Genomic DNA, 20,261 nt, shown 5'->3' on the forward strand with positions numbered 1-20,261 from the left:
TTCCTCCAGCTACATGCTTTTCCTCAGAAAACCTAGAGCCGAGCGATTTTCATTTTAAGGCAGATCTTTTTTAAAATGTTTTAAGAGAAAGGCAGGAAGTTAGACATAATATATCTTTCTGAGTCTCAGATTTCATTCCAGAAAAATGAAGCTGAAAGAAATTACTTTTTAAGACCTCTGCTTGCTCTAACATAAGTGGGACAATAGGACTTTTATACGGAGGACAAAGAAATTGCCTTTGAATGCATACGTGTATTAGGAGTAGTTTTCATTACAGACCCTCCCCACTAGCATCCAGTAATTCATCGAGAATTACAGTTAGTAGTTTTTGTGCTGCAAAACTAAAGAGAAAGAGATGGAGTCAAACCTTGCTGGGATGAGAAAGCAATTTTCTAGACATGAAAAAGAGAAAAACGCGCTGGGTCAGGTCTCTCCCATACCACTGGACGTGGCACAAGAAATGATGTTATAAATGGCAATTTAGGGCAGACTACTAAGTAGCAGAGCAGGACATGACCTGTGCTTCCAGAAAACAGAAGCGCCAAAGGATAGCAGTTTTCTAAGTGGTGGAGTGGAAGAGGAAGAGTTGGCAAGGAGGAGGAAGGGAAAGAGAGGAATGAAAGGAGCGGCAGCTTAGAACACATAGAAGAGGCCATTTAATGTTGAGAGTTTTTGCAAGGAGAGCTTCGTAACCTGATTCCAGTTGTACCACTAGATGTGAGTAGAGCAGGAACCCGAGGCCACCTTCCAATGACGATACTGCCACGCTGCTGTGCCGACTGTGGGACTTGCCTCTGTTCAGGAGGAGCAGCCATAGGGGGACGGTAGAAGGTTTTGGACTGGGTACCTCCCTTCCTCGAGGGCATTTCAAAATGAAAAAGCGAACTATGAAGTAACTTCAGTCTGTTTGAGCCCAGAACCTCTCATTCCTGCCACATTTTCTCTCTCCTCCCACCTCTCCTAGCCTCTTAAGCATAGAGATTCCCAGCTGAGATCCATTCCCTTGCTTTCTTTTCTCTGTTTGGGGAGTGATTCTTAAGCCACTTTTTATGTTTCTCATTTTCTGCATCAGTCTAAAATCTCAAACTGGGAAATTTTACCTCCATGAGACTAGGATAGTAGGAAATTTTACCTCCATGAGACTAGGATAGTAGGAAATTTTACCTCCATGAGACTAGGATAGTAGGCCATCTCCCTCACCGCGCCCCCCAGCTGAGGAAAAAGAAAACCCTCTGGAGTCGCCCGCAAGTGCCTCTGGCTCCCTTAGAGGAGGAAGGCATTTGTGGCCACCTCCCTTGGTCTCGCTCCTGCAGGTCATAAGGCAGAAGCCAGAGAGCAGCTGCGCTGGGTCACAGTAAAGAAGCAGCGGGCTCGTAAGGCAGCAAAATGAGAAAAGCCACTGAGAAAAAGGATGGCACACCACGACAAGGGCCATGGCACCCTTCTCCATCTTTCACTGAGTAAACGGCTGAAACGCCAACACAGCTGAAAAGCCAGCAAAAATAGATGAACTTGTAGCAGGTGTTAGCACTTGTAGCCATCTAATTTCAGCTTTAACTTCCCAGTCCCCAGAGAATATAGTTTCGGAGACTTGGGGAAAGTGAGAGCATTCGTGTTTAAAGTCTGGAATCGGAGGTGTCGGCTAAAGGCCAAAACCTTTAGCTCTATTAACTCCTCTCTGAATCAAGAGAACGTCAAGAAGAGACTGGATCCTAGTACATTTTACAGATAAACCAAGTGGAGGGTCTGGGTCAAATAGTGAATCTGTTTAAGAAAGAAGAGAATTAGCACTAATACTGTTTTTTTTCTTGCATATGAACTGTATCAACTGTAGTCTCAATCCAACATCTGTGTAACATGTGTACAGCTGTATGTAGGGCATTATTTGTCTATGAACAGAATATCACATGCTAGATGCAGTGCCCTTCAGATGAATTGAAATCTGTTAGAGAAGGCGGCAAACACTTGCGTTCCAGCTCAGCCTTTATTATAATTTATAAGTGCTGTGCCTCACTGAAGAGATTGGGTTTGAGGGAAGCCAGTTCACTTGCTTACCAGGGAGTTTGCTCTTCATCAGCTTTCGTTGGAACAAAGTACTAACAGCCGAGGTGTCGTCTGTGTTTATGTCCTGCAAAGATTCCAGCTTGAGGAGTGCAGGAGGAACCGGTCTGCCATGGCCTTGGTAGACATTAAGCTTAATGTCAAACACGGAGGTGAGGCTGAACAGAAAAACAGCAACTGCTCAACGTTATTGTCTCCCCGCTTTATTATTTAGAGACACGTAGTAGACAATTGGGACTTGCTGGCTTCTTGGTTTTAACTTTTCTTCCCAATAACTCATGGGGGTCTCTTTGGCCCCCTTCCTTTTCCTTTACCTCCCTCCCTGACCCAGTTCTCTAATCCTAACATAGGAAAGAAAGTAGTAATTTTTACAATTCTCCTAAAGTGAAGGAACAGAAAATGAGATCAGATACTTACAAATGGTAAGTGGAAAAAGTACATGTTGCTGAGTAGACCCACAGAAGAAAAAGCATGTTTTCTGGTATCAACCCACAGTAGACAGCCACACATACCCCAAGAAATGCTTAAATTGAGCCTAGTTGGTCCTCTCTGCTCAACAGTAGTTCTGTAGTAAAATGTGTTAATAACAAGACTTCTTTCTTGAAAGGAGGTGTCTTCAGGTATCTTCAGGGACAAGGGGGGTGTCAGGAGGGCAGAGCTTTGGGGCTCCTGCTGCAACTGCATATCCTAACTGAGCTAAGGGGAGAAGAAGCCTGGGAGACAGGGGAAGGACATTTCATAGCCAGTGTGTAGTAGTCAAACTATAAGAAGCCAGCTGCCCTTCATCAGTAAGCAACAAAGGAGAGAATAAAAAGCTAGGCAAAGTGGAGAAGCAGCAACTGTAAACGGTGGGGGCCTTGAAACATCTCATGGAAATACTTAAGACATTTTTGTATCTCTGTGTGGTGGTTTGTAACTTTTCATTAAAAAAAAATTCCATGAGAACAGTGCACATGTAATCTTATGAGCTGTGATGCAGCCTTTGATATCACCCACAGACAGAGGCCACTCTGTGGAACAGCTTGCTTTTTGATGAAGTCATCAGAAAGCTCTAGTTATACTAATCAAGCCAAAGAAAATGGATCATCTCTACAGCAAATACTTAAAGAAAACTAAATTTGGAAAACATGGGATCCTACATTTCTTATCTGCCACAAACTGCAGTTTCCCTTTAAGGAATTGCAGCATGAGCCGCAATTTATCATTGGTACAATTATCATTCATATTCCTCAGAAATCGTACGTGCCTGGTTGGCTTAGAAAGAAGTACTAGGATCTACAGTGTCCTTCCCTCCTTTCCTGAGCACTGATAAGGAAAGGGGACTGTTAAGAAAAGTTATTCTCAGCAAATTATCAATTGCTGAATCATAAAATTAGAGAAATTGGATGCAGCTTTGGCTTTAGGTCTATTTCTTCTTTCCCACACCAAAATGGAATTTTGAGTGAAAAATTGCAGCATCTCTACCCTGTAATGAAATGTGCAGAAGAAATGAAAAACGCATTACTTTACCCCATGTGTATGTACTACATCATTACACCACTGAGAATGTTTCACTAATGATACAGAACATATGGGGGCTCTTCCATAATGAACTACAATGAGGTACATTAAAAATATAGATGAGTTTAATTTTATATATTTAATTGATAAAAAAAACTTTTATAAGGCAGTTTCATAATACTTCTACAGATGGTAATTATTCCCATTGGTGGAGTCCAGGCTGTGTGTTATTACAAAGTTTGCACCAGCATAACTAGGGAAGGGATCTGGTTAGCCAAAATGAAGGATATCCTAAGTTCCAAACTCTCGTTTTAATAATTTGGGCTGTGGACTCATTTTCTTCATGTCTTTCTGTGTGTTTGCCGCAAAGCTGTGAAAGAAGATTCTTTCATTCAGTGCAGTATGTTTGCATTCGTGATAACCACTTGCATTTCTTCCAGAGGTTGTTGCTCTCTCCTTTCCTTCCCTCCTACAAAGAAGAAGCATGGGACATTTTTTAAAAGTTACCATCCTATGGGAGGCTGAGGCAGGAGAATGGCGTGAACCTGGGAGGCGGCGGAGCTTGCAGTGAGCCACGATGACGCCACTGCACTCCAGCCTGGGCGACAGAGCGAGGCTCCATCTAAAAAAAAAAAAAGTTACCATCCTAGTGCCACAGAGATATGAAAATACTATTTTGATAGAGAATCTGCATACTTTCTAATACAGCACATAATTGGATTTTAGTCTTCAAGAAGAGCTAATTTGGCTTATAGTTAGTATTTTATGATCAATGTATTGAATTTAGATGATAGTTTTCCATTGGATCTATATCAAAATTGTTTGTTCAGTTAAAACCTCAGTCTTTAGTATTTTCGGAGAGTAAAACTTTTACCTTAAGATTTCAAAGAGGAAGAAAAAGCTTATTTTGCACAAGTCTGATTTTTGTACACTGGTGTCCACATCCAGCAACAGGCTGCAACACTTCAGAAACTCCCATTGTAGCGTAAAACTCGGAGTAAAATCTGATTTTCTATTAGGATAATTTTATATAACCCTTGTTACATCTCAATTTAAGGAAATAATTAGAGCAAATTAGATCACAGGAAAGTTTAATTAGCCCATGGTAGTTTTGAATTAAAGTTCATTTTCTCTGAAAATTAGAAAAGCCTGAGAATTTAGTTCTTCATTATGTGATAATTTAGCATCATACATCAATAGCATCCTGGGAAAGTGACGGGGTATGGCAGTGGTCTGGAGGGTGGTGTGCTCAGTGACCTGGAACCAGAGACTGTGCCATGAAAGCTTAATGTTCAGGGGCAGATGATAGCACATGGAGACCCAACTATTTTTGGTGCGTTAAATTCCAGGTTAAAACTTCCAATCTTGATTTTTGCATTTGTGATACTCACTTTACTTGAGTTCATTAAACAGATATTTAAATTAAAGAAAAAATCTTATTCACATACCGTATTTGCTGGAAGCCTTAAGATATTATAACTTGAAGATTGTATCTTATACATACATGAGGCAGTGACTTTTCTGGTTTTAGGTATTTTCACTGTTGTGCTATAATTTTTGTCACAATCACATAAAGAGCTTTCCACAAATACAATGTGCAGAGAATGTGGCTTAATATTTACTTTGTGTACACACAGGATTTCGTAAATCTTTTACTGATAATTAATGCCTTTAATTAAAATTTATTTAGTCATGGTGACTTAATTCGGATTAAGGTCAATAATTAAGCTCTACCTTTAAAGCCTGGCTAAAATCTCCACTCTTTCAATAAGTCTCCATGAACCCTCATCCAGTTAGTCTCCCCCGTTCTCTTGCAATGCCCTTTCTAGTCAGCCTTCAATTAAGGTTATTTATGCATGCTTCTAACCCTCCTGTGTAAGTCAAGGATTCCTGTCATTCATCTTTGCACTAGCCACAGCACTTTTGGCACAGGGTTTTGTCTATAATAGGTGTTCAATAAATATTTATTTTACTGATCATTAATGTGAGGAGGTATGTATTATTCAGACCACGTGGCTTTGAAACACATCTATGTGCAGTGAAAACGTAAATTTCTTCTTTCAGTGAGCAGCTCAGTGTCCACATGATCACCACCACCCATCTCCTCTGACATCTCTATCCATCTCAATTCAGACCAATGAATCCAGTGTGGAAAGCAGGAATCACACCAGCCAAAATCATGTTACGTCAGTATTTTGTATCATAAGTAGGAAGCCTTCAAACATTGAGTTTAGCAGATTATACAGATCAACCATGAAATTGAATTTGGCTTTTGCTGAATACAATGAGTCATATCAGACCCTTCTGCACAGGAGAGTTCAAATAAACCCAGTAAAATATTTCCGCAGAAGTAATTGGAAGCATTTGTACATGTATTACACTCAAATTAATAATATGAATCTTTTGATTGCAATTTCACCATGTAGATATTTTTCTATACCTCTTTCCATTGGTTCCCATCAAAACACATACATTTTGTGTTATCTAAGGACCAATATTTAATTTTGGAGAATAGTTAATATTAATTTCATATTGGTATTTAATAAAAATGTCTAATATTTACAATAATAAAGGCTGTGTTATACCTGATCACACTTTTATCCAACATGAGACAATGAAGGCAGAACTAGCCAAGGCTTACATGGCAGAGCAGAGGGCATATAGGGTTAGATACCTGTCCTTTTCTTCTCTTGTTAGGATGTTGAGCTATACCACTGTATTGTGAGTCTTTTACCTAAAACTGGTTTACCTATAAGCAGGACCCTGAATATCCCTCACATAAATTTTGCTTCTAAAATCATTTTAGACTTATATTTAGGCATGATGTCTGATATCATGGAAATTTGAAGTATTCCAAATAAGACAACGCACATTGAGAAAATATGACTTGAGTGACCTTATCAATGCTTTGCCTTTAGTAAGGGGAATTTATGGTCTAACCCTTTCAACTTACCCAAATTGAGGATTTTGACTAAAATATCATTGAATTGTACTCTAAATGGATGAATTTTGTGGTATTTAAATTACATCTCAATAAGTGGTTTTATTAAAAAGTACATTTCCTGAAAAACTGCCGACTACCTACGTAACTATGAGTGGTTTCAAAAGTCACCCAGATTTGACTATTCAGAGTACGTGTCATTTTAGACAAAAGATTTGAGAGCTAGAATCTGTAACTTTTCTAATCACAGAAACTAGAGTCCCAGATCAGATGAATGATTTGGCCAGTATTTCATAGTAAGTTAAAGGCAAAGACAGGTTTTGAAGTCCATTCTCCTAAGTACCCGAGAGCAAAACTTGCTATTTGAAGTTCTCTTGAGTTAATTGCATTGCACCCTATCTTCTAGGGTCTACAGTTTTTCTAAGATTTGTGATTTCTCAGGTAATAGGTAGTGTTATGCTTAAGAGTCAGATCACTTGGTACTGGCCCCAGAACTTAAAAGTATCTAAATGAAATAAAGTTGGATTTAAATAAATATTTTTGGGGAAAGGAAAAATGCTTTCTCATTTTCTTGGTTCTTATTTAATTAACGTTATACATATCGTTCATTTTAAGGTATTTAAAATTATTTCTGGAAAGGAGTATAAGCAAATGTGAAATTTCAAAAATAAAAAAAATAGGAGTCATAGCTTTGGTGTTACATTGTCTACCCTGTTGATTGTCTCTGAAATCAAAAGCTCTGTATCTTTAATACTATTAAGTCTGCCTGTGAGCTACAAGCCATTTTGTTAATTAAAACTTTTTGAATTTTTCTCTATAAACCAAAACAGACCATTATACTTGCAGCAAATATCCATTTCATTGTACCACATTGTGGTTGAATTCACCATTTTTAAAAAAGAAAACATTTTTTAACCTTTATTTTTAGCTTTTGTACTAATTTCACTTTAAGAAATGTTTCATATTTGCAGCCAAATGAACTTCATATTTGCAACAATGAGAAAGACGTGCTTCTTTCTTTGAAACAATAATCCCTGTTTTTCTGAGACATATAAAAGAAAACTGATATTAATGGGGAGATATACCATGTTCCAATATGGAGAAAAAATTTTTCAAAAACTAGGTTCTTCCTAATTTCTAGGTTTAATTTGGTTTTATTCCAGATTAACAGATTTTCTTTCTTAAATTTTACAACTGTTCTAAAATTGATCTTATCTGGTCTTATCTTTTTTTTTTTTAAGAAAATAAAAGGGAGGGGAGCAGAAACTGAAGATAAATTGATGTAGATTTTTAAACGTAATAAAAGCTTTAACAATAAAATCTATGGTACTGACATATGGATCAATGAAAACAAAAATGGAAGCTGGGGGGGAAAGACTCTAATATATACATACTAGAATTTAAATGAAATGGAAAGATTTTTAAAAGCTACATCCTCTGGAGTTTGCTATGGGTAGCAAAGGATATATTATATCTCTTTCAGACCTTTCCAAACATCTAATCTCTTCCTGCTTGTAGAGGTTGTTTTGATGGGGGAGAGGGCTGAAATAATTCAATCAAGGGACTTAATCCACAAAATTTGAAGCATTGTAAAGAAAAAATGTTATGCCAAAGATGTCTGTTCTTTGTAAAGTTAAACTTTAGAGGGCTAGACTGCTCTTTTAGCTGTGAATGCTACCTTAGAAAGCAGGTCCTGAGATAAGTATTTTTCCACAAGTAGTTGATTAGTGATCCCAGGAAATATTGGCAGGGGAGCAGAGAAGTAAGACAGGGAGGGAAGGCGGCCCAGATAGTTTTTATCAAGCACCTTACCACTGTGGGCAAGTGGAGCCTGATCTTGCTGGGGAAATGTGAGCACTGGTGTAAAACATACACCTAGACTCATCCACTCCAACCAAACATGAGACCACTCGCGTATTTACTCAGCACATTCTCTTATTGGTCTAGGGGTGCTGGATTGGGGATAAGAATAGGTGTTATTCTCTAGGCACTTCCAACCTGCTGCTTCTGTAGACAACACAAAATTTGGTGGCCAGATAAAGCCTTGGGTAAGTAAATGGAGGTGCTGTTAGTTGGAAGTCAGACCGGCAAGCTCTGAAGTGCTAAAGGCCAGGGGAAAGAGATGAAGAAAGAACTAGCACTATCTGACACAAAGGCCAATACTCTAGGATCTTACTTCACACAGTAAAGAAATAAGGATTTTTGGTGTTCCTGTGATAACCTGAACTGAAGAAACAACAACAAACAACAGAAAGACGGGGAAGGAGGGCTGACCATTGTTGAGTTCGGGAAAGACTTGTGATGGGAAAGATAAATCAGTGTGGAGAAATCAACCTGGCATCTGGCCAGTCTGAGGAATCACTGAGCATGATCTGGGGGAGCCACTGAAGAATTTTAGATGCAGTGATGTTTCACAATGAATCTTGGGGTGTTTCCCTGTCTGTTTATACTCTCCCTCAATTACCTCCAAACTCTCAGTAAGAATTCAAGTGTAATACCCTTGTGTTAGCAGTGCCTTGGGAAATAGACAAAGGGACTGTGTCCCTGCTAAGAATGAAGCTGTTCAGAGTGGTGATACGATGGTCACACGTGTTTCACAATTGAGCAAGGGTTTGGCATGAGATGTAAGCACTCTGAGAATGGAAGTCCCACAGGTATCCCTGGAAATATTAGGGAGACTGCTAGCAATCTTGTTACTTCGTATAGATTTGGTTTTAAAGAATGACAGCAGAAGGCTATAGGACTTCTGAATTTACTTAAAATTTTGATGTATTGCTTATTTGAAATTTTTGCATTAGTTTTGGTTTTTCAAATACTGTATTGAAATATTATTTATATTAATTACTGAAGGTTTTTTGGTTTCCCCTTTAAATTTTTCCCAGAGGTGAGTTCCTTACTCATTTGAACCAAATGCTCATCTTCACATAGAGATATTTGGGCCCCACCTATAAAAAAAATAGTAGTATCAGTTCCTGGGCAAAGGAAATGGTGATGGGAATTGATTTGCTATTTGGGGTGGTGGGGGGGAAAGAGGTTCTAAGCTCATTCTTCGTAGCAAATACATTTTTGTTAATGTGTTAAAAATTTAAAATAACATTAGATTTTTGGATACAGAAGGGACTTCTAAGCATAAAAGAAAAAACTACAAAGAAAAATATGCATAAATTTGCATAAAATTAAAGCTATTCATTTCAATAAGCATGAAACAATTAAGAGAATCTGTAACAAATATTTGTAAAAACTAAGTTATTAATACATTAACATTTTTGAAAAGTAATTTTGAAGTTAGAATAAAGATTCTTAAAGCTATCTGTACTTCTTAATACAGGAATCTCATTGCTAAAAACTTACCCTTATAAAATAGAGATGTGGCCAAAGATTTGTGTGTATCTGTAGTGTTATAGCTTACCAGTAATAACAAAAATTCTTGAATCTAAATGTAAAATTATAGGAATAAATTATGACCTAACCATAGGATGGAACATTATACACATATAAAAAGTATGCTTTTAAAGATGATTTAAACTGGCCTTGAGCAACAGTAGTGGGTCTACATGGCTGAAGGGACAACGGGAACATGCCTTTGAGCTGACCATGATCATTGTAATGGAGACTATACTTGACTGAAGGACAATGTGGAAGATCTCCTGCTTCCAAAGTTTTTTGGATTGTGTAAGTTCTATGGTTCTGAGTTAAGATCATAAAGGAGAGGAAATAAAAAAATGACTTAAGTTGGATTTCCTAGGATGCCAAATGTGGTTTGATTTAGAAAAATATATATCATGCAGGAAATATAATCTCACAGTGATGGGATTATGGGTGATTTTCATTTTCCTGTTCATATTATGTTTTTCAGCATTATATTTAAGAATGTGTTCCTGGCGCAAAGGTTTTCTTCTCTCCCAGCTTATCACTTTGGTATATCTTCCAGATGTTTTAAAGAAACTTTTTTCAAATAAATGTGATAATTTTGAGCTGTAGGAAAAGGCCTACAGCTTGAAAGTGGAATTATTTATTCCAGTAACTTTCATATTTTAATAATATAAAGCCAGGCTTTAGGAAGCATACGTGTAAAAGGAATGAGATGGCAGCAGAAGTGTAATGTATGTTTCGGCAAACGAATGTCAGAAGATGCTTTTTAAGATGAAGTTATAAGACAATTCTTTTGGTCCTGGTTGGTGAAGGTTGTTTTATCAATTGCTGAGATGTTCATTGTTCACTCATTCTGTGTGAAATCACAGGTTGTAACATTAGGAACACTAAACCTGAGCATCATGGGCCTGAGTTCCCAGTGTCTCTTCTAACACTCTCCATCCAGGAGAGCTTAGCTTCCATTCACCTACCAGAACTTCCTTGTTGTCTGCAAAAGGAGGAACTTTCTGGAAATCTTTTTTGAATTTTCAGTTGCATCTCTTTGAAGTATTTGCAAATAAGATTTTATTAAATCAATATTTATTCATAAGTGGAATTCACCATTAGAATTGCCCACTTAGAACCTACAAAATATACACCAACCAGTGATGGCATTTTATACAATTCCTTGTATCTTTAAACCTGGGCATAAAAGTTCATAAACGACTCCAGCCCAGAATCTGAGAAAGCAATCCTTTTAATCTAGTCAAATAACAAGGAATCTCCTATTAGAAGATACAAAGAGATAAAAAGAAAGATGATATACAAATATATCATTATATATGATACATATTTAAAATTATATCTGACATATACACTACACCTTAGAACAAACTTTTCATGTAAATTTGGCAATTTTTGATTGGCATTTTAAGGTACATTTTTACTTTAGGGATACTGATGCTTCAAAACTGGACAGTGAATGTACTTTAAGAATAACAATGAATCTAAAGTACAGTACCACCATGTTTGCTCGATGGAAATATTCAGTGCTGTACCAGAAGTGTTAAATTGTTCTGCCTTAAAGAGTGACATCATGCAGGAAACTCAAATCAAGTATCAAATAATTCTTTTTTAATTACAAAGGAAGCATCCCCTCTCTTTTCTCCCCTGTGGTCTACTTTTTATTTTGTCTCTCTGACTCAATGACTTCAGTGAATCACTGGGTACAGTTTGCTATCCAACTCGAAAGATATATTGACTGGCAGGCTTATTTATTTACCTCCCCCCAAAAAGGAAGAAAGAAATCTTTTAAAAACTCATTGAGACTCCCCACTTTGAGCACAAAGAGGAACATCTTAGATGAAGTGTGAGCTAAGGAGAAGGGGAGTAGCTAGGATGGCATATTTTGAATGTGATGCCACCTCTCAGATGGCTTTCATTTTCATGCCCGGGAGCATCTTAAAAAAAGAAGCTGGATATTGCATATAAAGTTTAGAGAATTGAGTATTGTCTACTAAAGCAACAAGATTTACGAGAAACGTCTGGCTCAATTGCATTAAGAAAAAAAATGATTTCAAAAAAAATCACTTCCCCGCCTTTTAAAATGAAAACCATCTGCAATGAAAAATTTAAAATGATAAATCTTCTCCTTTCACACTGCTACTGATAAATGGTTAGTTTTCCTCCTCTTTTTGGAGGGAGCGGAAAAGGGATTTAGAAATATGTGATATTCATGCATGCAGACTTTTGGTTAAATATCTATATACTCTTTTCCTGGAATTTTGAATAAGATTCTAAGTTTGTATTATTATAATCATCATATGATATTACGAGAGCTATCACATGGAAACTCCAGGCTGTAACTTCTTGGAGTTGAGGTTCAATAACATTTGACCTTTCTTAGCTATGAAAAAAATTTGTGTTTCCATACATATAGTGATTTCAAATTCATGGAATATATTTATGTCAAGATCTACTCAATGTAAAACATTTTAAATTAGCCAGTTTATGCAAGCTTATGTTTATATTTGATGTTAAATATTTAATAATGTTTTTTATGGTGAAACCTCTTAATTTTGATTAAACAATCTATGGATTCTAACATTTATTCTGAACATAAAAGAGGAATAAATCCATAATCCTTTATTTTTCTTCTCTAATTCATGTGCCCCCAGACACACAAAGTGGGTAATGATTAAAGTAATAATGCTACATGCTAGTGTCTTTTGTTTGTTCCATACTATAAAAGCCTGTAGGCAAGTGTCCATTGTTTCATTTTACCCAGATCTTAACAAATAGTGAGATCTTAAATAAATGGCAATGACTGAATTCACATAAAATCATTCTCCATATACTGTCGCCCCCAGATTATGAATCTAGAGGGCACTGATTTACACGTGGCTTACTCTGAAGCAGGAGTGAGTAGAACTGTCCCTAATTGGGGGCATCTGTTCCTTTCCTCAAGAAAGGGGCACTCAGGCTCCTTCGGAAACCTGCGAGTTTAATTGGAAATTCTGGGTGCCTACTTTACTAGTCATAAACTAAGTAATTGTTTCCTAATGCAAGCTGGCAGTGCCATTGAGGGCAGATTATACAGACCTGCCATCCTGAGGTGTTCTAAACAAGTGACAAATCATTAACAGCAGGTCTCTGGATCTCTGAGTGAGCTCTGTGGCTGCTACTGGAGGGAAACAAGACCAGAGAGGAGCGAGGGAGATCTGAGCAGGCAGAAGCTGCTGCATTAATGACTGGCATTGTCAGCACTGTGTGCTGGGGATGACTGCAGCATCTTCACTTTCACCTTCTCAGGGGTGTTGCTATGGGTACCATCTCAGAGGTGTCATAGAAAAGAAAGAGCAGGAGGTAGACTGATGAACAACATAAGGAAGTAAAGGATATGCAATGGCATAACAATATGAAGACATTCTTCCCATACAAACGAGTGTGTTGCATACTTCGATAGGGACCCATTAAATATGGAGGATGGCAGACAGGAGAATTGGTTGAATTGTCAACAAATGACAAAAGGTGCTTTGGAACTATTTTATGGCCCCAATTATCCATAAAGATAATCGTAGTACTGGACCTTTATCACTTGGGTACAATCTTTTGTCACTAAATTAATTTATGAGCCCCTGGGAATTGTATGCATGCGTGGTGTATGGGTGTTTTTGCAGTATGGCAAGACTGGGGAAAGCTGTTCATTATTTTAAAGGCTGTGGGGTTTTTTTGCCCTCTTTTCAAACTCCTGCTCTCTCCCCTGATCAGAGATTCTGTGAAGGTGCCAACTCCCTAGCACTTTGACTTTGAAATTAATCATGGTAGCCTTCCCTCTCCGTAATATGTTAATCATCATTAGCCCAAATCTCTTGCTCTCTCTCTGTCATACTTTAGCCGCCGTTGGATAAAACTCAGAAAAAAAATTAAGAGCATTTTAACAAATTGCAGCATTTCAGTGATTATGTAGCAGTTGTCAGATTCCTTCCTGGCAGAGTTGGAAAACTGACATTTTCTTAGTTTCCCAAGTTTATGCTATTTTAATAAGTTGAATAAACAATGTTGAGGTAGAAAACAGGTTTTGCTACCCACCTGTATTTTATATATAGTGTTATAATCAGAGTCCAACCATATATATATTTATAGAGGAGATTATTAAAAACATTCTGGTGAGAACACAGAGCAACTTCCCCTCATCATTTGACTGAAAGTTCATATTTTATGGGTCACGTGGCATTCAGCCTTTCCAAACTGGCTTGAGTAGTTTCTATAAAATATGTAGCTGGAAATTTTGGTTCCTTTAGTTTTCTTTCTCGTATTTACTTTTTTTTTTTTTTACTTTTGTTTTTCTGTTTTAAAATCATGGTAGTTGCTGGGAATGTCAACCAAAATAACATTCATAACCTGAAACTACCACCCATCATTTTCACACATATATCATATAACTGTCACTGGAAACCAAATTCTGGGGTGAGTTGACCAAACTCTTGGGAGGCTATTGCAGATACTTTTCTATAAAAAATGTTTTTACTAAAATCACACAAAAGAACCCTTGGCCCTGGCCCTACTGCATATTTATTTTTTTAAGGCATCAGTTTACTCAGGCAAAGAAACAGGAGATGTTCTTAGAAAGGGATGAGGTCCTGACTTGCAGACACTTTTCTTTTTCTGGCTATAACTTTAAGGTGTAGGTCGTTGGTAGAACTAGAAGTAGATATTTATGGGAAAATGAAATTGGATTTGACTAAGCAGTGAGAGCTAAGACAGATTTGAAAATATAGAGAGGACCTGATCTGTATTCATTAATTTGTTCATGAATTCAACATTTATGGAACAGCTTCCATGCATCGGGTACTGTACTTGATATTAGGGAAACAAAGATGAATAAGACACAGGCCTCTCCCAAGGAGCTTGCAGTCTAGAAGACATGGTCTTTATTTTATTTTTATTAAAAAAGATGAGGTCTCACTCTCTTGCCCAGGCTGGGGAGCAGTGGTACCATCACAGCTCACTGCATCCTCAAACTCCTGGGCTCTAGGGCTCCTCCTGCCTCAGTATCCTGAGTACCTGGGACTATGGGAACACCCCACCATGCCTGGCTAATTAAAAAAAAATTTTTTTTTTTTGTAGAGATGGTATTTCTCTATGTTGCCTAAGCTGGTTTTGAACTCCTGGGCTCAAGTGATACTCCCACCTTGGCCTCCCAAACTGCTGGGATTATAGGCATGAGTCTTTGTGCCTGGCTGAAGACATAGTCTTTAAATAGCTTATTATATAATGCTGTGAGCAGCATGCAAGCATAATAGTGTGATCTGAGACATCTAAAAATGAGGGCAGTAGTGAGATTATAATTCACTAAGTGGTTTCCAGAGTATAAAATAAAATGAATGCTTTAATTTCCAAATGCTCTTAAGGTAGGAAAAACAATTTGAAGTATTAAAAACAAGAGAAGTACATTGAAGGTGGTATTACAAACTCCTTGCTAGACAAGGGTAAGATGAGAGCCCAACACAAGGGATGTAGTTGGGAGAACCACAGAATAGACTTCAAAATTTGGGACTTAATTACCTATATGTTACTGTATCCACCTTGAAAAGAAAATGCTGTTTGCTGAATTAAAAGTCATTATTTCTGTAAAGTGTACCCTAATGGCAAGTAAGAATTAAAAGGTTCTTAAAGTCATTCTTGGGTTTGAGCTGTATATAACCAGGGCATTTTTTTTGGTAATGGAGTTTCTTAAAATCAATTATCTTTTATTACAGGCTTCAAAATAATTGTTCTTCTAGCTATGATGTCAAGTTATATCTAGTCCAGCCAGAGTAGTATTGTGAAGAAATAATTTCTATCACAAAAGTCAGTCATTATTCAATTAACTAATTCTATCACTAAATTTGGCTTTTGTTTTGAATTTCTTTTCCAGATTTGAAAGTTGTTCACAGATACTAGAAACATTCAGAGTAGTATGTGCGGTTTATAACGTTACTAACTCAGCACTGGTACTTACTAAACAATAATGCCACCTGTCATTAGTAACAATAAAAAGTAGCACCCGTTAAATCTTGCAAGATAACCAGAGGCCATCAAGTCATCCTCCTTAATATTGCAAATTTTAGTAAAGTTTATAAAATTATCCAGCTGATTTAAAAATTGGATTTAATATATTTGCAACCTCCAAATATATTACAACATGATTATAAATTGCTCTGGGAATTTTTTTATACTCAAAAAAGGTCAGCTTTTACTACAATGTAAAATTTAGAGCCCTTATTGAAATATGTCTTCCAGCAAGCTGTGAGGAAGTTTTATGCAACCATTAAATATATAAACACTTGTAAAGGACAGTGTATCTATATATACATACATATGTGTATATGTGTGTGTATTTATTCATATTTACATAAAGCATGTGTGAATATACATTCTCATATTTATCTGTACATATGTCTGCCCCTGCATCTGGAAGAATATATTTGTGTTTGTAGAGTTGGTCCAGTGTTCATATCCAAATGCAAATTTTGACTCTTAGAAGCATATTTGTATCTTTTCCTTTCTCAGTAGTTTTGCCAGTTGGTGTATTTCTTTGCTTATTTCCACTTTTTCTTCCCCTGCAGCATCCCCCATGAAGTGGCGCTGAAAGATCACGTTAGCACAGTTCCATGATGTGAAATACCACAAGTCTGCAATTTTTCGGTCTTGAGAGTGTCGCTGGGCTGAGAGGATGGAAATCTTTCAGTAATTATACCAGTTTGTATTCGTCTCACATTTGGGACCAAATACAAATCCGATCCACTCTTTCTCCCTGTGAATATTCATAAAAAACAAAGTGCCAATTCTGGTCTAATCATGTATGGAACCAAATATGTTGATGAGTCCTAAGTATATACTGTGTGTCTGTATACATATGAATATATATATTTGTACACACTAATTTTGCTTGTGTCCTCCTCTGTGCAATTTGTTTGTTTAGTATAGGGGTTGCTGTTATAATGTGTTAATAAGCTGCTGAAAGCTTGGCACCTATTACTTGAAATGACAGCTATGTTAGAAGCCTATTAACACTCCATAGCAGCAGCTCTGCAGCTACTAGAAATGAATTTCAAAGAAGGTAAATGAACAAAAGCGATTCATATCTCTTAGGAAAGCAAATACCATGCCTAGAACCATATATACTTTGGAAATGTACGGTATATAAAATGAAAAACCTCTTCCAGTTAAAGAAACAGCGGAAAGGGAATATTTGGAGAAAGGAAGACTGCCTAAAAGATTTCCCAACAACCTTGAAGACATAAATGTAAAGGATACCAAACATAACTTCCTCCCTTTGTTTCTATTGTATTTAAACCAGAGCTGTGTCAAACTTATAGGAACAGAATATAGTACAGGTAGAGGAAATTCACTTTTCATGAGCAAAAGTTAAATCATCTGGATTTAGCTCAAACTCTTTCTTAGTTTCTGAGCTTAGAAGTATACCCTGTGCTATTGTTCTCTGAAGCAGGGCTCTTTATGAGTCAGCTTGCTCTGCTTTTGAACTACTTGACTTACTTTTGACTGTCATTGGAATCTGCAAGATGGTTGAAAGTCCTGGGTAAACCTTAATCATGATAATAAAAATGTGGTAAGTTAAGTTCAGAGTAGGTGTTTTTCTTTCTCCTTTTTGTGATACAGTGTGTGTGGGGGTGTGTGTATGGCAAGGTGTGGGAGCTGGGTTATATGCTAAGAGTACAGTTCCATAATTCTAGGTTAAATTAAGATTTAACTGTATTAACTTTTTAAGGCCCTTGCTTTTGAAATCGGCTGCAATGAAAAACAAGTACTTTTACATTTCAACTTATGCATGCACAGAAATTAAAAATTGCTTTCAGAGTTTGTGTAAAACTAGCAGTGAAAAGTTATAATAGGCAGTTTCATCTTTAGAATAATATTACTACTTTAATATCAGGACAGTAACACATAGTAGCATTATCTTTGTGTTCATAGCACCATAATATCTATTATATAGAATATGTTTTATATACCATGCTATTCATGATATTTCTGTGAATGGCTACTACGAGTTCTAAAAAGAAAAGCTGGAAAGATCTTGGGAGAGAAAGAAAACGGGCATAGACTCTAAAAATCTGTATAAATATAAGCCAGACATTCGTTGTGTACGTGCATGTATGCATGCACAAATAAGGCTTTACAAATTAGATTGGGATAGATTGTCACAGAGGAAAGAGGTGAAAATAAAGGCAATCCTCTTATCACTGAGACTCAATACAAAATGTGTTTTGAATATTGTCTAAATATTCAAACTCCAATTTCCCAGGTAAGCTGACACTACCCTTTGCCCTTTGGGACACTAACTAGAAATGCTCTTAGGTGAAATCCTGTCAACCAAAACTTAGTTTCCCCAGCCCTTCTGTACACTAATAGTACATTGACAATTGATGCTCATTATGAATTTAAAGGTAATTTTGTGTTTGTTGAATCACTAACGGTTTAATTATGCTCAGTATTGTTTGTACAAAATGATTTTAAAAAATGGATTCTAACATCTTAATGTGTAACCCATGTGTGATATAGATAGTAACTCTATTATTCAGAGTAATTGATTAACCCAAATGCCCTACTTCATATCTGGCGGAGAACAGGCTAAATTTAAATTAAGCAGCATTTTATTAGCATTTTTAAAGACTTGTTTTGAGAAATGCCAATTACCAGTTGTTTGTGAGCTGCCCAAATATTAGAATGTTCTGAATGTATGGAATGGAATATGATCATTCAAACAATAAAGCAATAAAACCGAAACCATATAACATTAGTATTCCCTAAATTGGTAAACATTAAAGTAATTGTGTTTCCTTGCTCTTTAAAATAATTATTTGATTTTAACCTTTTATTTAAAATGTAACATATATATGGAATAATTAATGAAGAAATAATGTATAATTCAATAACTTAACCATGAAAAGGAAACACCCACGTGGCCATCACTTGCCAGCATCTCAGAACGTTTTTTCCAGTCACGGCCACTCTTTCTTTCTACTAAAGTAACCATCATCTTTGTTTTCTTGCTCTTTATAGTTTTACAACCTAAATGTGCAATTTCATTTATCTGCTTTTTCAACTTACACAGATAGAATCATGCAGTGTGCATTCGTTTGAGTATTAGTCTTCATGTCTCTACCTTTTCACCATCATTAGTTATTTTTAATGTTTTAAAGTAATCATTCTGGTGGTGTCTCATGATAAACTTTATTTAGAGCAGTTTTAGCTTCACAGTAAAACTGAGAGGACGGTACAGATATATCTCATTTACCCCTGGCTCCACACATGCATAGCCTCCCCAATTACTATTGTCTCCTACAGGGTAGTATATTTGTTATAGTTGATGGAGCTAAATTGACGCATTATTATCATTTGGAGTTCATAGTTTACATTAGGGTCCACTGTTGGTGTTGTACATTCTAAGTGTGTGACAAATGTATACTGAGATGTATCCACCATTATAGTATCATACAGAGTATTTTCACTGCCTTAAAAATCCTCTGTGCTCTGCCTATATCTCTCCTCCTTCCCTCATTCCTGACCCCTCCTGATCTTTGACACCCCTGTCTCCCTAGATTTGCCTTTTCCCAAATATCATATAGTTTGAATTATATAGTATGTGGGCTTTTCAGATTGGCTTCTTTTACTCAGTAATATGCATTTAAAGTTCCTCCATGTATTTTCAAGGCTTGATAGCTCATATGTTAGTGCCGAATAATATCCCATTGTCTAGATGTACCACAGTTCATCCGTTCACCTACTGAAGGGCATGTTGGTTGCTTCCAAGTTTGGGCAATTTATGAATCCAGTTACTGTCAACACTCATGTGCAGGTTTTTGTGGACCTATATCTTCAGCCATTTGGGTACACACCAAGGAGCACTACTATTGGATCATATAACTGCCAAACGATCTTCCAAAGTGTCTACACCATTTTGCATTTCCACCAGCAACTGTACTGCTCCATGTCCTCACTAGCATTTGGTGTAATCGGTGTTCCAGATTTTGGTCGTTCTAATAGGTGTGTAGTGGTATCTTATTGTTTTAGTTTACACTTCTATGATGACATATGATGTGGAACATTGGAGCATCTTTTCATATGCTTATTTGCCATCTGTATGTCTTCTCTGGTGAGGTGTCAAATTCTTAGGCCCATTTGTTAATCAGGCTGTTTTCTTTTTGTTGAGTTTTAAGAAAACTTTGTGTAATTTGGATTAATGGTCTTTTATCAGATATGTCTTTGCAAATATTTTCTCCTGGTCTGTGGCTTGTGTTTTAATTCTTTGACAGTGTCTTTTGCAAAGCAAACATTTTTAATTTTAATGAAGTCCAGTTTGTCAATTATTTTATACATTGTACCTTTGGTATCATATCTAAAA

At 36.7% G+C, this 20,261-nt stretch overlaps 1 long non-coding RNA gene across 1 annotated transcript in view; it reads left to right on the forward strand.

Moving 5' to 3' along the window:
- The window catches only part of LOC105548610, a 311,543-nt gene extending 294,066 nt beyond the window's left edge, over window positions 1-17,477 (forward strand). Inside the window, exon 3 of the long non-coding RNA XR_001007413.1 lies at window positions 16,465-17,477. This is a non-coding gene — a long non-coding RNA (uncharacterized LOC105548610). The remainder of the gene's footprint in view (window positions 1-16,464) is intronic.
- Window positions 17,478-20,261: the final 2,784 nt, after the last annotated feature.

This window comes from Mandrillus leucophaeus, unplaced genomic scaffold, assembly GCF_000951045.1.
Source record: "Mandrillus leucophaeus isolate KB7577 unplaced genomic scaffold, Mleu.le_1.0 Scaffold417, whole genome shotgun sequence".
Lineage (NCBI taxonomy): Eukaryota > Metazoa > Chordata > Mammalia > Primates > Cercopithecidae > Mandrillus > Mandrillus leucophaeus.